This window comes from Lactuca serriola, chromosome 3, assembly GCF_051521515.1.
Source record: "Lactuca serriola cultivar US96UC23 chromosome 3, Lser_US96UC23_V15, whole genome shotgun sequence".
In the NCBI taxonomy this organism is placed as follows: domain Eukaryota; kingdom Viridiplantae; phylum Streptophyta; class Magnoliopsida; order Asterales; family Asteraceae; genus Lactuca; species Lactuca serriola.
Window position 1 is genome coordinate 9,408,821 of NC_136410.1, and position 22,920 is coordinate 9,431,740.

Below are 22,920 nucleotides of genomic sequence, written 5' to 3' on the forward strand. Positions count from 1 at the left end.
GTATCGAGTGAGCAGTGAGTCACGGGGTGTGACTCAGTGAGTCGGAAGCTTAACTCATCTATGGAGGTACTCGGCGAGTCAATGCCCTGACTCGGCGAGTTCAAGGCCATCTCCTTAGATCAAGAACAGACTCGACGAGTTGTTCATACAACTCGGCGAGTCTTCGCATAAGTGTTCATCGGATGAAGATGAACTCAGCGAGTTGTTCATACAACTCGGCGAGTAGGATGAAGGACTTGAATATTGGTTAAGAAGGTGAACCCGTCGAGTCGTCGCCTAACTCGACGAGTAGGATCAGGATTCAGGACAGTCGTTTGCGTAGGGACTCGGCGAGTTGGAAAGCCAACTCGGCGAGTCGAGGTCAACTGAAAAGTTGACTCTGACTTTGACTTAGGGCAAGGTCAGGGGTAAAATGGTCATTTTACCCAAAGGTCAGTGAGCAGTGTTTGATTGAGTTTATTGTGGGAATTGCAGCCGGAGGGTTTCCGGAGCAGCAGCAGCAGTAGTAGGTGATCAATTCCCACACAGACCAGCAGCTATTTCGAGGTGAGTTTCCTTTCCAGTAGGAACGGGTCCAAGGCACCAAGACCGACCCGTGTAGACGAGATGTTAGTACTAGAGTGTGGGCCGAGCCCGTATCTCTGGGTTTAGTCAAGTATGATATATGTGTTAATATGATAGAATTGCTAATACTTGTTGTCTACGTGATACTTGTATGTTATGAGTTAGCGGTTGAGTGTGGGCAGGGCCCGTATCTCTCCGAGGTTGGAGTGTGGGCTAGGCCCGTATCTCCCAGATAGCAAAGTGTGGGCAGGGCCCGTATCTTCACAAGTGTGGGCGTGGCCCGTATCTCCCGGCTAGCGAAGTGTGGGCAGGGCCCGTATCTTCCCGAGTGTGGGCAAGGCCCGTAACTCCTAGCTGAACAATGGTTGTTATATGTTGCATGGTATGTGGTATTATGGGGGAACTCACTAAGCTTTGTGCTTACAGTTTTCAGTTTTGGTTTCAGGTACCTCCTCAGCTAGGGGAAAGGAGCCGGCGCAGTAGCGGCACGTCACACACACACACACTCTCCGGTTTCCGCATTTACGAGCTTCACTGGGATTTGTACTCTGATATTTGATTGAATGTATGAATTGGCTTTTAGACAGGGTTCACTTGTGTGATAATTCGATCAGACAATGTTTTAGTTTTTAATATTTTCTAAAGGTAATGTTTTTAAAACGAAATTTTTGGTCATGAAAATTGGTTCGTTACAAGTTGGTATCAGATCGCACCCCTGGGATGTTACAAATTTTGCTTAACCCATTACTTGTGATACGTCCCTTCGGGGACATCCGATAAAATTGGAACGATACAGAGAAGATTAGCATGGCCCCTGCACAAGGATGACACGCACAAATCGAGAAATGGTCCAAATTTTTAAGTGGGTTAGATCTGATCCCACATCGACTGGGAAGGAGAAGTAAACATTCCTTATAAGGGGTGTGGATACCTTCCTTGTCACAACGCGTTTTAAAGCCGTGAGGGTAGCAGATCCCATAAGAACTCTGCAGTTAAGCGTGCTCGGGCGGGAGTAGTACCAGGATGGGTGACCCCCTGGGAAGTCCTCGTGCCGAGTGGCCCAAAGCGGACAATATTGTGATACGTGCCAGAGGGGGATGTTACAAATGGTATCAGAGCTAGGGCACGGGTCGATGTGTTCGACGGGGACGTCGAACCCTATAATGGGGGGTGAAAATGGGTTAGATCTGATCCCACATCGACTGGGAAGGAGAACTAAACATTCCTTATAAGGGGTGTGGATACCTTCCTTGTCACAACGCGTTTTAAAGCCGTGAGGGTAGCAGATCCCATAAGAACTCTGCAGTTAAGCGTGCTCGGGCGGGAGTAGTACCAGGATGGGTGACCCCCTGGGAAGTCCTCGTGTCGAGTGGCCCAAAGCGGACAATATCGTGATACGTGCCAGAGGGGGATGTTACTACTTATACTAGGTAGATCGATAACCGGGGCTAACCCCTCCACCCACATACTGCTGATACAGAGGACAAGTGGACAATCTTCGATTGTTCATTAGGTTATACCTTTCGCTTATTGCGATGTTGTGTTACTCCTAGTACCCAGCAATGACACTTACATTATTACTTTTTCTGGATAATCTTCGAATGTTCATTAGGTTACATATTTCGCTTAATGCGATGTTGTATTAGTCCTAGTACCCAGTGACAACACTTACAGTAGTACATTTTCCTGTTTACTTTATTTTGTGATACTTTCACATAAACGATGAGTTAGACTAAGTACTTTAGTACTAAACAATTAAAGGAAAACTATCATTTTACTTACAAAACATTCGGGTCTTGGTAGAAGACTACATTGTCATAACAAAACATTCGGGTCTTGGTAGAAGACTATAATTCATACTTATAGAAAATAAGGGATTTTCTACGGATTTCATACTTACATCAACATTTTCATTTAAAGGTTTACATGGCCTTCATAACAGATTTTCATAAACAAGACAATGACACTTAAATACTTATGAATTCACCAGCTTTAAAGCTGATACTCTCTTTCAAAATAACTTGTATTCTCAGGTCAACAGTAGACAGGTACGATGGCCAGGTTTTGAGAAGACGGAGCAGACAAGTCTCGTCTTTTATTTTGATTGTATATTTTTGGTGTCTTATTACAATGAAAGAACACACATGTATTAAACTTTACTTATAATGCAATGGACGATGTTGTTGCTTGTTTATTATATTACACTGTTGTGATACTGTACATGACGTCCTCCACCGCTGAACGTTTCCGCCGTTCGTGGTTTTGGGGTGTGACAATGTTAAGAAAAGAGCAAAAAATGGTTTGGATTTATATCAGATTGCACTCTTGAAAAAACCATATATATTATGTTTAAATTAAGTGTTTAGTCTATTAACTCGACTAACACGGCTAACCCGACCCTATTAAGCCGAAACCCGATTAACCCGAAACCGACCAACCCATACCTTAATAAGGTCGGGTGCCGGGTTAAATTATTTTTTGTGAAAACCCGACTAACCCGACCCGTTTAACCCGAAACCCAATCGGGTTGAACCGATTAACAACCCTAGCACCATCAACAATATCCTATATGCAACCAACACGTTAGAAAACATATCCATTTTCTTACGTACTCTAGGATCAATAATATTAAATCACTTGGTTTATCTTTCTCAACAAAGTCTTTTTTTTCTAAATCCTTAGAAATATCAACCACATTATTCGAAGTACTTGGTGGAATATTATAATTATTAACCGGATTATTTTCACTAGCATTTTGACTTCTAACAAAAAATCTCAAAGGCCCCTTTTAATTGATTATCCTCTTCTTGTTCTTTTTTTCATTTTGAGCAGCTTATGGTTGTTTTTAGGGAAACATATTTTAGGGGGTGTTTGGATTAGCTTATTAGCTTATTTGTGGTGAGAATAAGCAATAAGCAATAAGCATGGGGAGAGATGCTTATTAAAATTAGCTTATTTAGCTTAATAAGCTGATTTTTTAAGGATTTTATCCAAACACTCAAAGTTAACTTATTGTGGTGGGAATAAGCAATAAGCAATAAGCACCATTTTTTTTCCTATCCAAACACCCCCTTAAACCAACAAGACAACAAATCTATTGATAAAAAAAACAAATCTAGTGATAAAAGCTAAGCAAACAAATATACAACCTGAACAATATTTTCATTTTTTATTCCACTTTCAAGATGTCAAGAAATCTGAAAAATGAATCAAAGAATAAAAAATAAAAACCCATTTTTAAAAACTACTGTCTAATAACAATGAATGAAAGAAACTAATCAGAAAATAAATCAATGAATCATAAATCAGAAATAAGCAAACCACAATAGACAAAATGTTACCTGAAGCAAACCACAAATAAAGGAGAAAGATTGATGGCAGCAAATTTCGAGCTTATCCAAGCTTGAACAAAGAAGAAACTCTTTTTTTTACCATAAATTGAATCACTTAATAACATACAATGATACACATCAATCGAAATCATCCAATAAAAATTGAAATCGGAAGAAGAGAAATAGAGAACTCACCCAAATCACTTCCAAATACTTAAACTGAATCAACCTCCTAAAACGAATCACTTAATCAGATTCAAATACAATGACGATTGAAGAGGTGATAATTGATTTTAGCAAGTTTAGAAAGGAATTAGAAGCACACTAAGAAAAAAAAAAAGAACTCACCTGATGACCCCGATCACTTGTCCAGTTGAAGAGAAACCAGCAAAAATCGAAAAAAAATGAACCAATCAAGGAGAAAGGATCAACAACCATAAACCTTACTAGGTTACTCCTTTCTTTCGTTTTCGGTTTTCTTATTGCTTTATGCAAAAAAAAAATCTAATCAGTCAAGCACAAGCGGTACAAGTGAATCTACTGAACTGAGAGCTTAGATAACCGATTTAGAATAAGAAATTGAGAATAAGAAATCCAGCCAATTTACAGCTCGTATTCCACGATTTTCAAGGTTGGGGTAACCGATTTGACGATTGAAGTTCTCAAGAGCTATCGACTCTTTGGCGCTCACGCCTTCCACCTTCCACTCTTGCATCCGGACGTAGGACACTTTCCTTCTTGGATTGGAGCAGCTAACTTTTGGGCCAATATATATATATATATATATATATATATATATATATATATATAGTATTACTTATTGGACACACACACACACACACACATATATATATATATATATATATATATACACACAGTATTACTTATTGGACACATATTATGCCCCATTTTTTTATGCCCTGGGCCTAAGCCCAACTCGCCCATGTATTGGGTCAGGCCTGGATATCAGTGAAATGGTTTAATCAGGAGATGAGTCATACTTTGTTTCCAATCAAGTTTTAGAGATATACTCTAGTAACTGCAAATTGTATCTTGAAGCTTATTCTTTACTAAGTAGGGTTATAACACATCATAAATTTTGGAGTAATAATGTTTTCTTACTCTATCACATTCAGAATTGGAAGTTTTGATGTTTTAGTTAAAACAAATGATAAACTTAGACCAATTTTGTGAAGTGTTTTTCTTATCGAGAATCCATACTAACTTTTGAATATGTCTTTCCTACTCATAAAGGATTGTTCCTTGAAATGTCTTTCCTGATCATAAAGGATTGTTCCTTGAAAGATAAAAATATATTTCAAGAAGTCAATGGGAGTCTTATTGATCTTGAAAAGTTTCAGGAGTCAATCAAGAATAAACCTTTTAGTTATCACTAGCACACAACCTGAGGTTGATAACCTATTGTCTTCAATTGACGCATTCTTGTTTATGTGCACCTTCCAGTTGAGTAGGCAAAGCTCATGAGTTTTATGGTTCAAAGGCAGATCATGTTGGTGAGTGAAAGTAAATTGATCAATATGGATGAGATGCTTAACAACATGGAAGCGCTGGTAGGATTTTGTGCTGCCAAAAGACAAGAAATTAAGAATAAACAAAGTTCAGTCCATGAAAGGAAAACTAAATTTGTTTTTCATTTTTTTCCTCAACCTTATCTTATTATTTTAGGTTGGAAATGACAAGATTCACATGGATGGGAACGCATACACCATAAAATCTAGGTGGCAAAAGGTTTCGCTCCAATTCATGAAAATGATTATGAGGAAATATGTCACAACTAGGAATTTGAAGCCTTGTAAACATTGAACAATGATAACAAATGTGAACCAACAATGTGAAAGCATGTAATATGTTTATTCAATAACAACAAAATTTCAATCAAACACTTCATACATGCACTGCAAATAGCCAACAAACAATTGGAAACCCTAGAAATCCTTGTTTGAGTCCATTTTGGACTAGAATTTCCTTATTGGGCCCAATGGACCAATAAGCTTCCAATTGGACTATATTGGGCTTAGAACTCTTGTATGGGCTCTAATTGGACCCACTTTCATTTATTTTAATATTTTGGGCCATATTGGGCCTAGAATGAAATAAAATACCTTAATGGACCTCATTGGGCCATAACTAACCTAATTTGGCCCTAATAGGCCATAAAAATCATTCCTAGAATTATTTGGGCCAAAAATTCACCTAAATGGATTATAATATGTGCTTAAGCATTAAAGGCCCAAAACTCCCTTCTCTCTTCTCTAATTTTCGGCCTAAGCCCACAAAGAAAGGAAGAGTTGACTTTGTGGTGCCAACTCATTATCTTCTCTTGGATTTCCATGCATGTAACCCATATCTCCATGCAACAATCCCATCACTCTCTCTCTTCTCCCTCTCCTTTCTACTCTCGGCCGAAGACACCCACACACACACCCATTTCATTCATCTTTTACAAACAAAACTCTCTCTAAAAAAGTTCTTTCTTCATCAAAAAAAGTTTCGAAATTTAGGAGCTTTCAAAGAGATCCTTCCACAAAAATCATCATCCAAGGTAAGTTGATGTTTGATCCATGCTTTAACTCACTTCTTTTCATCAAAAATCATCTCTTAATCCATTCAAACTCATGATCTTGCATCTTAGAGCACACTAAGTTCGAGATCCTCCAAGAAAGGTTGCTAGGATCGAATTCTTCTTCATCTTTTCTTTCCAAAACCGAAACCACACTCAAGGTGAGCTTCATACCCCTTTCTTTTCGGTTTTTATGAGTTTTATGGGGGAGAATACAAGAAAATGTGTAGATCTATGTGTATATGTATGCTTTGTGTGATTTGATGCATGTATGTGTGTGATTTCTTGTGTACTGTGATGAATATGTTACCAAAAAAGGGTGTAAACCCGAGATCTAAGACATGAGAAAGGAAATAAACATAACTTAAGCTATTTTACACTAAACAAGTCAAGAAAAATAAGTTGACAAGGTTGTGATGAACATACTATAACATAAAACCTATTTTTTGGCTTAAAATGTCAAAAATACAAACTTGGGGTAAAAATCAACAAGTCACGGTTTCTTGAAGGTTAAAAGGGATCAAAACAGTTTCTTTAAATATTTTTCTAAATATTAGAAATTTCAAGGGACTTAAAATGTAAAATTTTAACCTAATGGGCTAATTATGGGCTTCTCGGCCCAATAAGCCTCAAAATGCGAAATTTATAAGTTTGAGGGGCTGGAAATGTAATTTTCTGTAAAACAGGGAGTAATTAGCATAAGAAAATGTTTATAAGGTTCAAAAATGCTTTTCATTATAAAAAAGGACCAAAAATGCAAACTTTTTAGATTTTGTGCCAAAACTGTAAAAGGTGTGAAAAATGGGTCCTTAACCGAGAATCACTATTCTAGAGGGGTTGAATCTGTCAAAAAAGTAAACTTTGGGTTAATGTAACGCCGCGTTCCTGGTACGTATTTATTTTGATTAAATGTTCTTTTGGGAAGAGCTACTCGGCGAGTTGTAGCCCTAACTTGCCGAGTAGATGTCGAGTGGATGCGGGCTTTAAGTGATCTACTCGGCGAGTCCATGCCTGGACTCGGCAAGTAGGCCAATCAGGAGGAGACCCTAATCCTTAGGGTTTGCACCCTATTTAAACGTCCTTACAGCCCCATCTCAGCCCCCATCACCCTCAGAGCATTCCTTATCGAAAACCCTAGCCTCCATTGATAAGTTTGAGTGATTGTTGCCTTGTGAAGGGACTTTTGGTGCACCTTGGAGCAAGAGGAAGACGGGAGAGGTTGAAGAGGTCAAGGAGGGGGACTTATATCCAGAACACATTCATTTGTGGTCATCCATTCTGGTAATAAAGTTTCCATCTTAGTTATTGATCTATTAGATCTTGTTTGTCCCTAAATTGTTGCTTTTAAGCCCTAAAACCCCAAATCCTTGAAGAGAAATCTTATGGTTGGGTTATACTCCAGATCTGGACTCTTATTACCTTCTTGAAGTGTTAAGTTTTAGTCATATTGGTGATTAAGGTCCCTCTTGAACTTAGAATCCCATTAAGAGCTTAGTTTGGACATTTGAAGCCTCTAAAGCTATGCATGCACGTAAAGTTTGCAACTTTACGTGATAAGCATGCCCTAGAAGCCTAGATCTGTGGTTTGAGCTTCTGCATGACTCAAATTAGGTCTGTATAGAAAAAGGACTGAATGAACTCGACGAGTAGAACAATAGACTCGGCGAGTCCTATGAAGTTAGCCGTGGACTCGGAGAGTTGGATGAGCAACTCGGCGAGTCCGATGAAGATTGCCTTAGACTCGACGAGTTGTTCTTTAACTCGGTGAGTCAGATGAACTTGGACTTAGTATGTATGCATCGAGGAAGAACGTGTCGAGTCTTCGCTAAGCTCGACGAGTAGAAACGAGTGTAGAACTAGAACAGATGGAAGGGACTCGGCGAGTTGGCGAGCCAACTTGGCGAGTCCGGTCAACCAGGAAGTTGACTTTGACCAGGATGTTGACTTTGACCGGGGGGTAAAATAGTCATTTTACCCTAATATTAGTTATCAGTATCTAACTTAGTGTGTATGGAAATTGTATCCGGGGAGTTCCGGTTCAGCAGTCAGGCGCTCAGCAAGCAGACTTTCAGCAGCTACTTCGAGGTGAGTTTCCTTCTAGTAGTAACGAGTCTAAGGCACCAAGGCCGGCTCGTATAGACGATATGATAGTGTCGGAGTGTGGCAGAGCCCGTATCTCCTAGATAGTGGAGTGTGGGCGAGGCCCGTATCTCCTAGATAGCGGAGTGTGGGCGAGGCCCGTATCTCCTAGATAGCGGAGTGTGGGCGAGGCCCGTATCTCCCAGTTAGCAGAGTGTGGGCGAGGCCCGTATCTCCTAGTTGTTCATTATATTATTGTATGGTATGTGGTATTATGGGGGAACTCACTAAGCTTTGTGCTTACAATTTTCAGTTTGGTTTCAGGTACCTCTTCTTCGAAAGGGAAGGAGCTGGAGCGGTAGCGGCCCATCACACACATGCCTTGTATTCCGCACTATGAGACCCTCCTGGGAATTTGTGCTCTGATGATATTATGTTTTTTATAAAATGTTTTTCAAGACATGCGATAATCTTTTATGAAATGATAAGATCGGTGAACGTTATATTTCTAATGGTTGCTAAGCATATGCTTATTAAATGAAATTTTTGGCTCGTATTTTTGGGACGTTATAGTTAAAATCGTGTTTTCATCAAATAAATTATACAAAAGTGTCAAGAAAAGTGTTTTAAGGACTAAAAATGAAATTCTTTTATATAAAAGGACCAAAAGTGTTATTTTTATAAAAGAAAGGAAATGAAAAGGGCCAAACTCCATTTTCAAACAAATTAAGTCAATAATACAAAATACAAGATCCACGACTATCGACGAAACGGAAAAAACAAATACACTCTCAACAACAAATATCGTTACAAAACGAATTGATTCGGTCTCGAATCAATAACAAAACAAAAATGATAAACCCATGCATTTCAATGAACACGCGATAATTATGATGAACTAACTTACAAACTTGGGGCTTAGAAGTTTCAAATCATGCTTTTTGGGCCTTGCTAGCCCATTAACATGATCTTTGGGCCCAAAGGGAATATGCTTATCTGATATTGGGCCTTCTATGACCCAATTCCACGTAAAAGGACTTTCAATAGCTCTAATGTGTTATTGGGCCCTAATGACCCATTAGTACTGCTAGCGAGGTCGAGAAGTCAAATGCGAGTGGGGCCAAGTGTCTTTCGCATTCCCGATAGCCTTGAATAACTCATGGAAATAAAGGGACTCCGTACTCTCCTATCTCCTCGGTTGTTGGGCTTATGAAAAATCAAAGTAAACAGATTCAGGACGATAAACAAGAGTAATCATGGTGGGTGGATTAAGTGAGTAGTAACGGCCAAAGCCTTTAAGGATCGTTCGTAAATTGTAGTTATAAAGTAGTCATTTTCTTTAATGCGTGATTATAATAACTCACAACCCTAATTAATCCAATGCCACTCGGGTAATCAAAATCATTCGACGTATTGGTATAACAATAGACAAGTCACCATATTTTATGTGTTGGGAAAACATCGGGTTTTCCCGGGAAGTTCAACATTTTCACTTGCGTGATTTATACAAAAGTTCAACAATTATACATGTTTTAAAAATCAACAAGCATATAATCACGGATCTTCACACTTTTTATAAACAATGATCTTTTCAAAAAATATCGGATTTTCTGGGTTTTACAAACTACACCAAATCATTTTACTACAACATTACTTATGAACTCACCAACATTTCATATGTTGACGTTTTTCAAAATAACTTGTATTCTCAGGTAACAGGTAAGCCGAAGAATAAGTACCAAGTTATGTCATGGTGTTTTGCTTAGATTGTCTATCGAACAGTTTATGTTATGAAATTGTAATGTCTAAAACAATGTACTAGATGCAAACAATATCAGTTGTAATATTTCAATGCATGGTGACGAATTATGTTATGATTCATGTATATTCATTGTGATGGTATTCAATTTAAGTCACAAGAGCCCTCGAACGTTTCCGCCGTCTGGTTCGGGGGTGTGACAAAATAATTTTGCTAGTAGATTTTAAATAGGATTAATATCGTTATGATTAACAGTTGTGAGAATTGCGTTCTCAAATTCGCATATGATTACGACATCCCTTTTCATAGTTCGAATAGTGAGAAATGGCAAGGTACAGTTTGAATAATTCAGGACTTATAGCTATAAGTTCTGAAAGGGTTTAAACACAAACATATGCTATCTAATGAAGGTGTATGAGCTTGAGAAGTCTAGATGAAGACTTATAAAAGCATCACGTATCAGAAATCTGCACCTTAGTAAGAAAGTCAAAGAGTATTGATTTCTAGAAGTCTAGCTGATTTCAGGGTACATGTCAAAGCTAGTGGGAGCATAATTGTTATGTGGATGGAAGCATAATTGTTATGCTAGTAGCATAATTGTTATGCTAGTGAGAGCATAATTATTATGCTAAGTGTTGCAAGTTGGCAATACTGTTTATAAGAAACAAAGTTTTCAATTTGCAGGTTGCTATATTTGGAAATTGTTTTGCTATGATAAGGTTTGGGGGAGAGGGCACTCATACTTCATTTCAAATAAAGTTTAGATTGAAAGATTTAATGGAACTTAGTCTCGGACATATATGAATATCGTGTTGAAATGATTCAACATAGAAAATTTGATGTATGGAAATATTATAGCAAGAGACTGAGTAGATATCAAGTCATTATGTAAGACATAATGGATCGAGTCCTATATGTTTCAGATATAGGATTGATTACATATGCTATAATATTCACTTGTTCTGATTTTCCAAATGCCTATGGCATTAAGAAGGATAAGGACTAGAACTTGGTAAGACTAAAGTTATTGAACAACTGTCAAGATCATTATGAGGTTATACCGAAGGATTGGTTGCTTGTGGACAATTGACAGTATAGTAATATTTGGAAGGACCATACTGACATAGTTCTGAATGGAGGTGATTCTTATTCAGAATTGATGGTCATATGGGAATATGGAAATGTTTTCATAATGGGAGTTGGTTATTGAAATCTACATGTAAGTTTGAAACTTTAATGCAAGGTGTTTAAGGATTGTATCTGGAATTTGAAACTTTGTTACCATGGAACTGTTTTAAGCAACAAAGTTTCAATGGAATATTTTGTAATATCGTTGGCAAAGTCTCTGTGACTTTGAAGCCTCGATATTACAAAAGATCATTGCATGAAAGGTTGAACTCTAATGCATTCTAGTAATTACTAGAATTTGGCATTGTGAAATGAGCACCGTTGGAATAATGTCGAATCGATCTTCTCACAAAGGAATGATTATAGAGAAACATAGTATGCATGCTTATAACATGGCATGACAAATGTTTGATTCAAGTATTTAGTTGATTACTTGAAATATTATACAATTAATAAAGTCTAATTGATATGGTGATTAAATAATAAGAGTTTTATTTATATTCAATAGTTTTGTGACCGTAGTTAATTAAGTTATTATTGTGTTTCAGTTCTCATGTTTTACTTCTCGAATAATTGGATTATTCAAACATCCACAGTCGATCGTACTTTTGGAAGTAAGTAGCGAATTAATACTGTCATGAATTGAATTGTAGCTTGTCTATGGGGATTAGACATAACAATAATTTTGTTGTAATATTCATGAGTACATGGAAATGGAGATTTTGAGTATTGGATAAACCGACATTCAGATAATTACTTCATGGATTCTATCACGAGTAATTTTGAGACGATAATATCATATATTCTTGAAACGGAGATATATGAGTTGTTGTTTACAAATCAGTTGTGCATTGATAATACGTAAACACATCAGTAACTTGGTTATAAAATGTATTGTTGTGTGTGATTTGATGAGTGAATAGTACAAGCATATAAGTCAAAGTTTATCTGTTCCTTTTGCCCTAACGGGAAAAGAGATATATGTGGGAACCTCAATGATTTGATTAAGACATCTTAAGCGCTTGGCCAAGTCTTGACTGAATTGATGTGTTTAATTGGTAGTCTGATTTCAGTCGTCATAAATCAGAAATTGGGAAAGAAAACTTGGACAATAAGATTGATTATAATCCATGTCTCATGACCATACGTTATCTTGTAGAACGGAGGAATATTTGATCACGTATCTAAGGACACCGAACTAATTGTGTCAGAGTTCAACAACGGCTTTGAGAGCTACAATTTGCTAGTCAATTTCTGAAGTCATACTGGTAACTATAGTTATTAGACTTATCCAACTGGGAGACTGTTGGATTAGGTTTCTAAGCCCATAACTATAATTGGTATGTACTTGAATTGATAGTAGCACAATCCTTTTGGGTTGCTTTCATACTAGCAACTAGACATGATGCCTTTTGAAGAGAGAGGATGAATTTATTAATTGATTAATAAAGTGATATAAATGATTTATTAATGTATTATGGAAATAATATATTAATTAGAAATCATACTATTTAATTAATATTTGATAAGAAATTAATTTGGAATTAATTTTGGGTTTAAATGAATTAATTAAAAGTGTAGGGACTAAAAGTGGAATTGCTCAATAGTTGAGAAAAATGGTCCAGAATCTTCCAAGGGAAGGGTATGGACGAAATTCTATGATAATTAAGGTTTCTAGATTATCCCATATGGATAATTAAGGAGGTGGATAATTACCAAATTTGAATTAATAATATTATATTCAAATTAGGGTTATCCAGGGCATCCTATCTACACTATAAATAGACCTATACACCTTGTGATTTTTGGCCATTCTATTCCTCAAGAGAAATCCAAAATTCTCAATCCTCTTCATCTCTCTCCTCTCATCCTCTTGCTAAGTGTGTTTGTGAGTCATTAGAGGTGTGACACATGTGACACTTTCTCTCAAGCTTCATGAACTCTTGGATCTACATTGTTATTACTACATAACAATCAAAGGTATGTATACTATCTATTAATATGAATTTCGAAAATAGTAGGTATCTTTTAGGGTTTATTCTTTTGTGTTTAATACTTTTATGTTCAATTAGAGAAAACCTATATCCTACAAATTAGGGTTGCATGCACACATAGGGATTGTTTGTTATGCTCAAAACCAATCAGGAAATCGGTCTCTATATAATTCAAGCGCTCGTTCACCTGAATGTCCTCCATAGGAACCACTGCAGAATCATCATCCAAACACTTCCGCAACTGAGAGACGTGAAAAGTGTTGTGGAGCTGGCTGAGCTCCTCAATCAGCTCCAAATGATATGCAACTCTGCCCACCTGGGCAATAACCCTAAAAGGACCGATATATCTAGGGGCCCAACTTGCCCGAATTCCTGAACCGAATGACACATTTCTAAGGTGACACCTTCAAGAGTACCATATCTCTGACCTGAAACTCCAAATCGGATCGACGCTTGTCTCCTTAGCTCTTCTGTCGACTTTGCACGTTTTGCAATATCCTGCACACCTGCTGGATCAACTCGGTAGTTTGGACCACCACCTCCGTGCTACCCATAATTCGTTGACCGACCTCGCCCCAACAAAACGGGGTCCAACACTTCCTCCCACACAGCATCTCAAAAGGAGGTTGATCAATACTGGTGTGATAGTTGTTGTTGTAAGAAAACTCATCCAATTAGAGATATGCATCCTAGCTACCACCGAAATCAAGCACACAAGCCCGAAGCATATCCTCCAAAGTCTGAATAGTTTGCTCACTCTGATCATTAGTATGCGGATGAAAAGTTATGCTAAAGTGCAGAAGAGTACCAAATCCTCATGAAATCTCTTCCAAAATCTGGAAGTGAAGCGCACATCCTGATCCGAGACCACTGATAATGGAACCGCATGTCATGCCACAACTTCTCAGATATAAACATCTACCAACTTATCCACAGATATGCTATCTTGAATGGGAATAAAATGTTCACTCTTGGTTAAACAATCCACGATGACCAAAATCAAATCTACCCCTCGTGAGGTCCATGGTAGCTTCATGACGAAATCCATCGTAATCTCTTCCCATTTCCAAACAGGAACATCCAACGACTCCATTTTGTCATGAGTTCAATGATGACCGACTTTGACTTTCTTGCAAGTCAAGCACCTCTACACATACCAGGTCACATCTGGCTTCATGCAGTGCCACCAATAATCAAGCCATATATTTATACATCTTTTTTGCACTCGGATCAATAGTAACATCGAATTATGCGCCTCCTCCATCAAAATTTGTCATGTATCCACAAAATACATAACCCAAACTCTTCGATGAAGGGTCAATAACCCCTATTATCATAATCAAAAGAGGAGACATGGCTCACAATACACTCACTCTTCCGATGCTCCTCCTTCATAGCCTCAACATGAGACTCACAAATCTGCTCTAAAAGTGGAGTATTCACTGTCATTCTCAAACATACATCTCAGATTGGAGTACTAGCTACCTTGTGGCTAAGAGCATCGACTACCATGTTGATCTTCCCAGGGTGATAAAGGATCTCATAATCATATTCCTTCACCACATCGAGCCACATGCGTCGCCTCATGTTCAGATTTGGCTGATCCATCAAATACCTCAAACTCTTGTGGTCCGTGTAGATGGTGCAACGAACCCCATATGAGTAATGCCGCTAAATCTTGAGGGTGAACACTGCCACCCCTAGCTCAAAATCTTGATTGGGATAATTCTCCTCATGAGGCTTCAACTGCCTCGAAGCATAAGCTATCACACGGACCATCTACATCAAAACTGCACCCAAAAACAAAATTGATTCATTACAGTATACTACGAAGTCATCCACCCCCTCTGGCATGGTCAACATCAGAGCCTTGTATAACTTCTGCCTTAAAGTCTCGAACATTGCCTGTTGATCAGGCCCCCAACGGAAAGTAGCAGACTTCTTCGTCAACATGGTAAACGGAACTGTTATCCTAGAGAAATTCTCGATAAACCTATGATAATACCCAGATAAACCAAGGAATCTTTGAATATTGGATGGAGACCTCGGAGCCTCCCACTGCATCACGACCTTGATCTTGGCCGGATAAACCAATATAACCTTCTTCTTGATAAGATGCTCCCAAAACTGCACCTCGCACAACCAAAACTTGCACTTGGAGAATTTGGCATATAGCCTCTCTGTAATCTGAGTCTTCAGAACCTCTCGTAGATGATCCTCATGCTGATCCATGGTCTTAGAATATACCAATATATCATCGATAAACATAACGAGCGATCGATCCAACATGGTATCCATGAACTCTTCCGATGCATTGGTGAGCCTAAAAGGCATCACCACAAATTCGTAATGACCATAACAAGTCCTGAAGGCTGTCTTATGAAGATCCTTATATCGAACCCTCGTCTAATGATAACCTGAATGCAAGTCAATCTTGGAGAACCAAGACACACCCTGCAAACTGGTCGAACAAATCATCGATCCTTGAAAGCGGATAATGGTTCTTCATTGTCAACTTGTTCAAATCCCGAGAATCAATGCACATTATGTGGGAGCCATCCATCTTCATTACAAACATAATCGACGCTCACCAGGTGAACTACTCGGTCTGATAAACCCCTTATCTAACAACTCCTATAGTTTTGTAGACAACTTTTGCATCTCCGGTGATGCTAACCGATATGGTGCCTTGTTTATCGGAGCTACACCTATAAGCAAATCAATACGGAACTCTCCCTGCCTCTCCGAAGGTACTCTAGGAAAATCCTTTAGGAATACATTTGAATACTCTTGAACGACAGCCACATCCTTAATTGTCCTCTTTCTCTCCATCCTGGTGTCCATTACATAAGCCACAAAACCCAAACAACCCTGCTGAAGATATCTCCTAAATCTCGCAGCTGAACATAGAGTCGATTCATGCTGAGCACCCTCGCTATGAATAACTAGTTCTCCCCCACTTGGGGTTTGAACATGAAATAACTGGTGCCTTCAATCGATCATTGCCCCATTAGGGCTCAACCAGTTTATCCCTATAATGACCTTGCTCTCGCGAAAAGGAATAAGAACTAAATCAATCAGATCTCTCTCTCTCTCTCTCTCTCTCTCTCTCTCTCTGTCTCTCGGAACAGCTCAAGAGTACAACCCTGATGAACTCTCGATACCCTCACTGAACAATCATTGGTGATCTTCACCTCCAAAGAGTAATCAAGCTCCCCAAGAGCATCATTAAGTCTCTTGTTGAGCGCAAGAGACACAAATGATCGGGTAGAGCCCGAATCGAAAAAACCAGAGCATGTAATTTGTTCACTAAGAGCGTTCCTGAACATTACAATGTACAACATAAGCATAAACACTAATGAAAAATGCATAAATGAAAGGAAGGACATACCTGCAACCATGTCAGGAGTCGCACGTACCTCCTCAGACGTCAGTTGAAAATCCATGCTCTTCACTATAGGGGCTACCCACTTGCTATCCTGGCCATTTGTGATCCTCAAAGTCGCCAGAGTGGTTGCTAAAACCGCTCCTACCGTTAAACTTGGGCAATCGACCTTCTGGTGGGCTCTCAGATTGCAATGAAAACAAATCAGAACTAAAGCATGGGTGGTGGTGGTGGTGGCAGTGCAATCCATGTCGAAGTTCCCTGACTTGCTGCACTTATAGGATCCCAAACCATTCGCTCTACAAACCCCGTCATGCACCCTTCCGAACTAGCCACAATGGCCCCGAACCTGATGACCCTTCGATCTAGACTGAAAAACCTTGGGTTTTTCGCTAAACCCCTAGACGTCTGCACCTGCTCTGCCTTTCGCTTTCCGATGTGCTCCAAATCGAGTTCCCGCTCCCGGGCCATGGATATCATGTCCTATAATGTCGGATAGGCTAAATAACCAACAAAATCTCTAATATTTACTCTCATCATGTCATGGTATCGAGTCTTCTTCATCTCCTCGCCTGCAACATATTGGGGTACCGATAAAGCTCTTTCTTGGAACTTGGCGGTGATCTCTAGCACAGTTCCAGTCTTCTGGCGCATATCGTGGAACTCTCTCGCTAGTTGTTGCACCACAACAGCCGATGCAAACTACACTCGAAATCGCGTCAAAAAATTCGGCAAGGTCATGGATTTAATGGTCGGTGATCCCAGAGCATAACCAACCTCCTCTCACCAATCCCGGGCTCGATCCCTCAGAAAACATGTAACGAACCTCACATTCGACCCTTCGAGGCAGAAGCTAGTCATATGAGCACACTCCATGTCTGTTATCCATCATATGACGACAATGGGATCCTTCACCCCAAAGAACTTTGGTGCCCCATATCCCCTGAAGTCCTTGAAGGAGAGAGTACGAATATGTACCGACCAACAACTAGCTCGACTTTAAAGGCCCGGAAAAACTCCTATATCACCTCAATGATACCCTCCTTGATTAACCCGAACATCATCGGGGCCGCATCAAGGATGCCTCTCGTAATCTTAGACATGATGAACTCACGTAGTCCCTCATCAATTGGTTTGGTGCTTGTGCCTGAACCAGATCCAAATCCCGAACCTCTTGCTCCACCACGGGTCATCACCATGCTGAAACACAATACATAAACAATCAGTACACACACAAAGAGGTTCACACTCCCGAAGTTTCTTGAAATCATCAAGGCCTTCATTGTCTTGGGTATAGATCTTGTGCTTTTAGTAGTACGGGCCCAATACTACCTTCCACACCTATCTATACCTTCCTCAAGAACGGTCTCGACTCCTCCAAGTCATTTCCCTACTATCAATTACCTAACTCGCAATATAGAGCGCCCTACGTGCTAAAACATCTTCTAAGCTTTCGTAAGGTTCCTCTCCCACCATTCTCTGTCATCAGCTATAAAAGACACTCCCTCCAATACCTTCTAGCTACCTCACAAATATAATTACATGTTATCAACACTAGATAATTTTCGACTGCTAGGTCCCACCCTACAACGGTTGGACTCAAACAAGAATTGCGTAATAGGGTTGAACCTAACCTTCACAAATTATCTAATCCCCACAACATGAAATTAACGTATTTGTTTAATAATTAGCTAACACCATTGGAGTCCCTAAAAGCACAATGCAACCAACATTCGAGCATTGAGTTCTAAACCAGAGCACTACCTAACCAAGTCACTCTATCTGATCATTTGAAATCTATACTAGCATGAAGTTCTAAAGGTTTATACAACCGGCATACAAGGCATCCCTCCTAACATTCTACAATGCGATTATAAGCAAATCCTTAGCCCTAATCTAACATGCTATACACATATACATATACTAAAAAATAAACATGCATGAGTATTTTGGGAAATACTTACTTGAGCTTGGCTGATTGCACGCATTGCACCCATTTTCTTTATAAAAATCTATTCAGAAAATCCACTTTTTAAAAAAAGATTACCAATTCCTCAGTTTGAGTTCAGACACACCCGTGAGTGTGCCTGAATCTAGCAAACCAAAGCTCTGATACCAACTTGTAACATCCCAAAAATTAATATGTAAAATTTTTAATTTGAAACTAACAAAAAAACATTTATTCGTTCCAAAATCTATCAAAATGTGATACTATATAAAATAGTTATCAGAGTACAAATCATGTAATAAAATGTGGAATGTTGGTGGATGCGGTACGACCATGTTGGACCCTTCCCTTTCGAACTAGAAGTAGTTGAAACCATAAAACTAAAACTGTAAGCACAAAGCTTAGTGGGTTTTCCCAAAATACCACACATCAAACATAAAAATGGTGATTGTCGAGGCCAACAAAATTAATAACCCTAAATCTTTTACACTAAAATAGTGTATAGTGGTAAAGCGGTCGAATCTGCGAAGATTGGTTCAATTTTATTACTCTATGGCAAAACTCTTTGTAAAAATACTTATATTTGACAATAAAAGTAAAAAATGGGGGTTTTGATCTTTTGAAATACTTGAAATAAACTAGAATTAAACTAAAATTAAAATGGACAATTCAACTAAAAACAAAAGTTTAATGTAAAGTCATTATGAGAAAAGTGGTTAACTTAAGGTTTCCTCACTTGAGCAATTCATGAACATATCATTAGAATCCAATTGTGCAATACTTGTTTTAAATCTTTAATTTTGCTATAGCAATCCAAGAAGCTTGAGATTATCTAGACTTTTCTTAGTTGTTAAAATGGTTAGAGAAGCTCATATCAATTTCCTTAGTCAAAATCATAATTTCCATTAAACATGTAATTAGTGAAAGTCAACTAGCATTAAGAACCAAAAAGTCACCAAATCCAAGAGGAGTCAAATGCTTTCACTTCCATGTCGGAGAAAATGTTTTTATGATTGTGTGAAGTAAAACTAACACAAAAATCACTTGTTGCTTGCTAATTTGAAGATCCTTTACTTAATCAATAAATTTAGCCAACTAATCACCACAAGCGTATTTAAACTCATGAATAAAAACATACAAGTAGTAATAAGATGTTAAAACATAAAATATTCTCATAAAGATTCAAGAACAAGTTCATGGAGTCTTCAACATTCAACAAACATTCAAAGGATTTCACAAAAGTCAACCAAGTTTAGTTTAGCCAAGCATGGCTAAACTCAAGAAAACAAAGTAAGAAAAGATCGTACTAAACATTTAACAAGATTCAAGAGCAAAAGATGAAGTTCTTGAGGTGTTATTGGCCTTCAAAATGCTCCAAAATCTCCATAGAATGATCCCAAGTTCGGATGTGCAAGAGTGTGAAAAGAGTACCACCAAACTTCCTCAAATAGAAGCCAAAAGTAAAATCACGATTTTGCCCCTATAGGAATCCACATGGGTCGCATGGTAATCTTACGCGGGCCGCCAACTGGTGGAGAATGGCTTTCTTCAATTGTTGGTCCTGCACCGCTTAGTCCACTAGCCCAGTTTGAGTTCGGTCAACTTCTAGTCCATTTTTCTTCAAGTTCTCTTCTATTTGAGCCCAATTTGACTTTTCCAAATCCTCCAAAGCTCTCGTAATTGCCTAATCATTAATTCCTGCATGCTTGAAAAATTCTTCCATCTTCGTTTAATTAAGAGACCATCTTCTTCCACGCTCCATCCATCTAAAGCCCATTTTATGCATAACCTCCAATAGATATTAAGCCCAAAAATCTTTATTGTTCTCTAAATCCAATCACCTCCTAAAGATCCCGTTCCGCTAGTCTAAAAAAAACCCTGCAATTATGCTCACGAAACTAGAGAGTACCCAAAATAGTCATAAATAACAAAAATGAAAATATGCATGGAAATTAACTAAAACATGAATGAAATATACCAAAATAAAATATAAAAAAGAAGTAAATAAAATAAAACTATCAAAAAGCTCAAAGCTAAATTGGGTCTATTTTACCCCCTACGGTATCTCTCAACCGGTATTGGGTCTATTTCACCGCTTTCGGTATCTTTCAACCGGTACTGGGTCTATTCACCCCTTTCGGTATCTTTCAACTGGTATTGGGTCTATTTCACCCTCTACAACTAAGCATACAATCATATCAGCAAGAGTCACAAAGACAACAAGCACATACATATATATCAGCAAGTGTCATAAATACAACTATCATCCTACAAACATAATCCAGTGGGTTGGTATTGGTACCTTCAACTCTCGAGTATAGTGAAGAGACTCGCCTAACAAAAGATGATCAACCGCTACTGCTCCCACTACTACAAATGCATATGCTAGAAACCACATATACAACTGTACAAAGTACACCCTTAGCTTTCCTTCTAAAACTATAGATTTGACCAAAAGTCAACATAAGTCAAAAGTCAAAGTCAATGGTCAAATTCAAAGTCAACCTCATAAGACCTCCATGTCATGGCAATCCTTCGACAATGTCATGGCTGATGGGTTCAACACAATCAAAACCCAGTCTCGGATAAACCCAAATACATTCCAAAATATATAGCCACATAGTTGCCCCAAATCTCCACGTCGTGACAGAGATGGTCTTAAAACAGTCGTGGAAAACCCCATCGCCATGTCGTGGCACCCTATTTCCACGTCGTGGGAAATCGTCTGAAGGCAGAATTATTTTCATGGTCCTTAACCCGTAAAGCATTTTGCCCAAACTTTCTAGAAAGCATCTTGGGGTCCTATTGATCCCTAAAAATGTAAACTTTATGGACATGCATGCCCCATGCATGTCCTCCATCAAATCTAGGTCAAAAGAGTATAAAAGGGACCTAAACTCATGCAATGATCCCAAACCACAACCATTTCTCAGATCTACAAAGTATAGTGTCCTTAGAACTCCTAAGAGTCATAAAGTTGCAAACTTTATCACTTTGCTTCACTCAAAATCCATCAAAGAGTTCAATCATGCAAGATAACTCTAGATCCATAGATAAAAGATGAAAATCTAGATTAAAGATCCTTATAGATAATCCAACAAGATGATTCCAGAGACTGTAGAGTGTTGTTTGCATGCTTGGTGCACTCAATCTTCTTCTACTTCCTTCAAAATCACCAAAAAGGCTTGAAAATGAACTGAAAAGCTTCAAGGTGGTTAGGCTTAGGTTTCTGGGGCTTGAGAGTGATGGAAGCTGAAGATGGACAACCCTAGCCTCCTCAATTTCCTTTAAATACCTAAAAAAATTAGGGTTATTACATCAAAGGGTCGCCACATCGTGGGGATCATTAAATGATCCGCGAAGCTTCCAACATCGCTACGTTGTGGGATGCCTTCGCCACGACATGGTCACTCCCAAAATCCAAAATACATTAAAATTAAATATCTCTAAGAATCCGGATGTTACAAGAAAAAACGTTATATCACTTATATCTCTGGTAATACTTATGAACACATACATTTTCATTTTTTCAATCAATTATATAAAATTTAATAAAAAAAATAAAATTATGCATTGAGAAATCCAATTTTCTCTATTCTAAACTGTAGGTATTTTTAAAAAGATGTATCGTTTATAAAACATATTCACAGTACAAAATATTATATTCATAGTTTAATAAATATATTAATTTATTAATTCACATTCTAATATTTTAATGCATACATTCATTCATATTTTAACACAAAATTTAAATAAAATACAACCTTAATACAACCCATTTTCAATTTAATATATAAAAATTCACAACTTAATACAGTGCATTATATACTAATTAACATATCCAAAGAAGCCAAACATAAAGTCTACTACCATCAACTACCACACATTGCCACATACTACATGTATCACTATCGTAATCATTATTCCTTCCAAATCATATTTATATATGAAATCATGAATTTACAGCTTATACTTATAGTTTAATAAACCAATTAATTCACTAATTTATAGTTTAAGGCAAAATAATTGCAAAAACTAATACGTTCTTACATATTTATACAACTCAAAAAATATTCATAGAAAAATTAATACAAACATTCATACATAAATTATTCATATGTTAACACAAAATTTGTGAAAACCCCACAAC

General features: G+C 38.0%; 1 non-coding gene across 1 annotated transcript; it reads left to right on the top strand.

Moving 5' to 3' along the window:
• The first annotated feature begins 1,321 nt into the window (after positions 1 to 1,321).
• On the top strand, positions 1,322 to 1,424 carry LOC145096561 (U6 spliceosomal RNA). The gene has a single exon (XR_013703936.1). It is a non-coding gene; the product is annotated as a U6 spliceosomal RNA (small nuclear RNA).
• The last annotated feature ends 21,496 nt before the right edge of the window (positions 1,425 to 22,920 follow it).